Here is a 5076-nt window from a genome sequence, read left to right as displayed (position 1 = left end):
CAGCAAGTCTGTGTCTAGTAAAATAGTACAAGTTAGTTCTATTAAAACATACATGAAAAACTTGTCCTTTTCACCTTTTGATAGCATTTTTAGATTATGCATACAGAGTTAGATTTTTGCTTAAAACTTTACTAGCTCAAAATCAGATCTCTGGAAGCTAAAGTAAGCACATTCCTCAACTCTATCAGGTCCAGTGTCATCCTGAGACTAACCAGCTACAGGCTGTGCCGCATGCCTTTACTCTATATTCCCTGTGCTCTTAATTATTCTCCCATCACAAAGCAAACTAAAGTGGTTGTCATTTAACATACACTGCTGGGAGTGATGATGAGGCAGTGTGCAAGACATAACTAAATCTTAGGATTGTAAGGAGATCCTGACTTGGAAGAGACAAAAATGCATGAGATAACAGCTTTTATGCTTCCAAAATGTCTCTTTTTAAATTCTGAATTCAAACTTCAGCACCGATGTACAGTTCAAGCACGTACATACGGCTGGATCAATACGTGCAGGGAGTTTGGGCCACACTCAGATGCATTCAGCCTCAACCTTCAGAGTACTTGACAGCAAGCTCCTTTCCTATTCTCCAGCTTGCAGAACAATAAATAGGTGGGCATCATTTCCTTTGCCTCTGCCCCTTCAAATAACAGACCTCTACTATTCTGGAAATTTGTGTAATTTACTCCGCATGCTCATTTGCCACTCTTCCAATGATGAAAGGACTGTAATTGGAACAGACATTCTAAAGTGTCAAAAAGCACCAAAAAAATAAAGCTGCAGTTTAGAGTACGTCTCCAGGAACGTACTGCCTAACAGAGAAGCAAAAGATGCTAAGAAGTCATTGGAAAATAAGTTCTATCAATGCAGTTATAGTTTGGCATTCAGATTTTATTTTAAATAGTACCCCAGTTCTTTCTCATTTTCCAATTCCTGCATCACCTTAATCAAACACTACACTTAAAAGATTAGTCAAAACCCTTCATCTCGCATTCAAGGCCCCAAGCACTGCTACATGGCTCAAGCTTGCTTTCAAAAGCCTTACACTGCAATGAAACAAGAAAGTTCAAATGCCAGGGGACTATCAGATCACATACATTTCCGTGTAAGAATGAAGCACAAAATCGGAAGCGTTGAGCTCTTCTTTAGTCCCACCTGAAAGCCACATGATTTCCTGTATCAAAGCAGAAGTGTCATCAAAAGGTCACTATTCAAGTATTACTTGTAGGACAGGAGGTACAACATGCTGCAGACATGTGGCAAGGACAAGCAAGGGCTACCAGGAGGCCAAGCGTTACTCACCTTGCCTTCAGAGCTGGCCAGCTTGACCACCAGGGAACTAAAGCAGGCGGAAAATTGGCTCCGGCTGAAACATGTTGAGAGAAAGCGAACAAACTCTTCATTCCTAACACAGCTGGACTCAGGTTTGCTATCTGCCATCACATCCAGTCCAGTGCAAGAGACTTCAGGATCCCACCCCCCTATTCTGGTCTGAATTTATACTGAATTAAGCCAAGGTCCAAACGTGTTACGCTCACCCTGAGAGAGTAAGCGTATGCTCCAGTCTGTGGGTTTCCAGAACTGCAAGAACCTATATAGAGTTTTAACCACCAAATCTGAGTATCTAAGAAGCCTTTATGAAATCTACTGCCCACCCCTCCAAAAAGGCTATTTAGTACAAAAATTGGAAACTGCAATTTGCATTACATATCCTGCTAGGCAGGAACCACCCCTAAACTAAATACAGCGGGACTTTAGCCCTGACAGTACAAGGTGTTACCCTATAACTGCACTGATTAAACAGTTGCAGACACCAGACTTCCAAGTCCTTTTTAGCAGACGTCACACTGCACAACATAAAGCAGCAGGCAATTGGCCAAAAATGGTTAGCAAAAAGGATTCCTTAAACCTCCAGCATCCAAATATAGCCCTAGCTGGTCACATGGGCTGCCATACAGTAAGTGCTCCTCACTTTACCTACCCTTTGATTAAACGGTTTGAGCTAAAAAGCATGTACTTAGAATAGCACTTCAGTTTCCAGCCCAGTTCCATGAACTGTATAATTCTGCTGTACCTTCCACGTTCAGACTGGCAGGAAGGAAAAGTTCATTTTGGTTTCTAGCGAGTCCAAAGGGGATCATTAGCTGCAAAAAGCTAGAAGAATACGAGACCTCTAACTTAGATGTGTATACACATCTATGCACACATATTTATGTGTATACATATAAAAGCAGCATATCTGCCATACAATGCAGCTTCTGTGAAAGACTTACTTGCTAACAAACTCTACAGCACATACTGATTTTTAATTTTAAATCACCATACCTTATTCTACCTGACCTCCAGCAATTCCTGGTTTTCTTATTACTCTTATTATGATGAAAGCTGATCAGCTGATTACGTCCACCTCACAAGAACTCCACACCTTAGTTTACACATCAAGAAACTCCGCAAAATTTCTGGATACCTGGGCCAGCTATTGTACCGTTGCCAGATTCTAACTTAAAACTGAAAAAAGGAGTTTGGCCCTTCCTTTCTCAACCCTTAAAGCCATTGTCCATGTTGAGTACGGTGCAGGTGTCAAATAAGGCCATATTGTAAAACCTTGCAACTAACCGCACTAATACAGGTGTCACTTATCCTTCCAAAGCCTCCCCCTCACATCAGTGAAGACGAAGCCTTGCAACACTCACAACAAACCTTGTGATTTTTGAAGATGCAGAGGCCTGAATTTAAGTCATAGCTATTACTCAACCGAGATTGGGGGCTTGGGGTTCCTAAAGAAGAAAACAGCTCAGTGCCACAAGGCAAGGCCTAAACATTGAATTAGCACACTTACTGCATTGTGTTCCAACAGGGCTCTATAGCACTGGTTTTTGCTGGGAGCAGAGCGTCTTTTATCCAACCCCAGTCCCTAGTTATGCTGCTATTCTGTTACACACTTAAAACAAAGCACAATTAGGAGCAGCGTGGAGCACGTTCACATACCCACCACCGATTCAGTTGCACCAGTTAGTTTCACATTTATGCCGACAGCCACGCCGGCCTGACTGCACTGAAATAACCCTCGGATACCCAGATGTTGCGCTATTTTTACCCTGGAAAAGAAAAAAACCAGAAAACCAACAAAACTTCAGAGCGGGAGGCCACGACAGCAAAGTCTTTATTCCGAGGCTGCCGCGCAGGTTTCGGTGCTCGGCGGAGCCCGGGCTCTCCGTCCCGGTCCCGGCGGGGCAGCCCGCAGTGACGTGTCCACCTGAGGCTCCCGGGGCCGCCGCCGCCGCCGGAGACAAAGTTCTGTAGTGCACTGACTGCTATCGTACCCAGAGTCGGAGTGTCACAGAACTTTGCTTCCGGAGGCTCCAATCCTCCGCCGGTACCGGCACCGGGGCCGTCCGCCCGCACAAGTTTCCCTGCCTGGGAAGGGAAGGGAAGGCGCACACGGTTAGAGGTGGGGAAGGGAGCCCCCTCCTCCCCCGCGGATCGGCGGAAGACCCGCTGGCCGGGGAAAGGGTGGATGGACATGAAGAGATTTTTTTTTTTTTTAAATAAAACCCCCCCAAACCCAGACACACCCTCCCCCGCCCCCCCTCCCGGGAGCTAACGGGCTGCCCTGCGCAAGTCGCGGCCGAGCGGGTGTCTGGAGCGCTGCCGATGGAAACCAGCGGGAGCCGGCGGCTCCTGCTGACAGCCCCGCCGCCGCGGCCCTCAAGCGGCCCCGGCCCCGCCTGGCAGCGCCCGGCAGCCCCCCGCCGCCCCGCAGCCCCCCGCGGAAGGGACCCGAGCGGCAGCCCCCCCTCCCCGCCAGCCCTTCCCCTCGGCCCCCGCCGCCGAGCGCAACAGGTCCGCCCCGCGCCGCCCGCAGCCCCCGGCGCCCCCCGCGGCGGCGACGGCGGCGGCGGCCTCGTCTCGTCTGGCCGCGTCCCGTCGGGCGGCGGCGGCGGCCGGTTGCGCCCGCCCCGCCGCGCCGCGCGCGCCGCGCCGCTCCATCTTGACTTTTGCCGACGTGGAAATTTTGGGTTCGGGGACGAGCCGCGCTCTTATTGGCCGGCGGCGGGCGGGGTCGGAGGTCACGGCTGCTGTCGCCGCTCCGCGCCAAGCCGCTTCGCAGGCGGCCCCGCCCCGCCGCCCGCCACGCCCACCCGCCCCCCGAGGGGCGGGGCCGCGCCGCGGGGCCCCGGTGGCCGTGGCGGCGGCGGCGGCGGCGGCGGCAGCGGGGGGAGGGGGGCGCTGAGAGCGCCGGGGAGGGGGCGCCGGCGACCCCTCGCCCCCCCGCCACCCGCGCTCGCCTCGGCCTCGGGCCGCCGCCGCCCGCCGCGCCGCCGGGGCGGGCTGGTGGGGGGGTACCCGCGGGCCCGCTGGGGGTGTGGACGCGGCGCCGGTTCTCGGTGCGCCTCGCCGCCTGCGGCTCCGCGGCGGTACCGCCCCCCCCCCCCCCCCGCCCCCGCCGGCTCGAAGCCTCCTCGGCCGGGGAAGGCGAAGCCGCGCTCCTGCGCCGCCGGCGGCGGACGCGCGTAGGCCGGGTGCTGCCCTCGGCCGGAGGTGCTCGGCCGCGGCCTCGGCGAGACACCCCCGGCGACACCTGCGAGCCCGCGGCGGCTGGAGGGCTCCCGTCACGGCTCCCGGAGCCCCCGCCGCGGAGAAACTCGGTGTAACTCGGTGGTGGAGGTGCTGCCCCTGGGCTCGGCAGTACTCTGCTCCTAAAATCGCTTCAGGTGGCCTGGTTTCCCCCCCCCGAGACAGCAACCTGGATTGTGGAGGGGTGTGGGCAGGAGAAAATCTCGAGTGTTTCTAGTTCCCGCTTTCAGTTTGAAGGACTTTGGAAAGAATGTTACAGCTTTTACTGAAAAGTATGCTCCCTCTCCCTGAAAGAAAAGCTGAGGGGTTCAGTTGTCTGAGGAGGGTGTTTTCTGCTCTCCTCTTGAGAAGGTGTCAAGACTTCACTAGTTCTGTGTGGGTCTCAAAGTACTCTAGAGTATGAAATTGGCTAAATAAAGATTTAAAAACAATAATTCCAGCAATTGTTATCTCTTATAAAATCATTAAAGTTAAACCTATTTTATTGATCAGCTTGTTCAC

General features: G+C 52.9%; 1 long non-coding RNA gene across 1 annotated transcript; it reads right to left on the bottom strand.

Moving 5' to 3' along the window:
* Window positions 1–870: 870 nt before the first annotated feature.
* LOC141940854 (uncharacterized) lies at window positions 871–1318 on the bottom strand. The gene is made up of 3 exons (XR_012628142.1): window positions 1300–1318; window positions 1153–1171; window positions 871–1043 (listed from the first exon to the last, which is right to left on the bottom strand). It is a non-coding gene; the product is annotated as an uncharacterized LOC141940854 (long non-coding RNA).
* Window positions 1319–5076: the final 3758 nt, after the last annotated feature.

Source organism: Strix uralensis, chromosome 1 (assembly GCF_047716275.1).
Source record: "Strix uralensis isolate ZFMK-TIS-50842 chromosome 1, bStrUra1, whole genome shotgun sequence".
NCBI classification, from domain to species: Eukaryota; Metazoa; Chordata; class Aves; order Strigiformes; family Strigidae; genus Strix; species Strix uralensis.
Note: the sequence above shows the minus strand (reverse complement) of the source record. Positions and strands in the feature narration are given on the sequence as shown.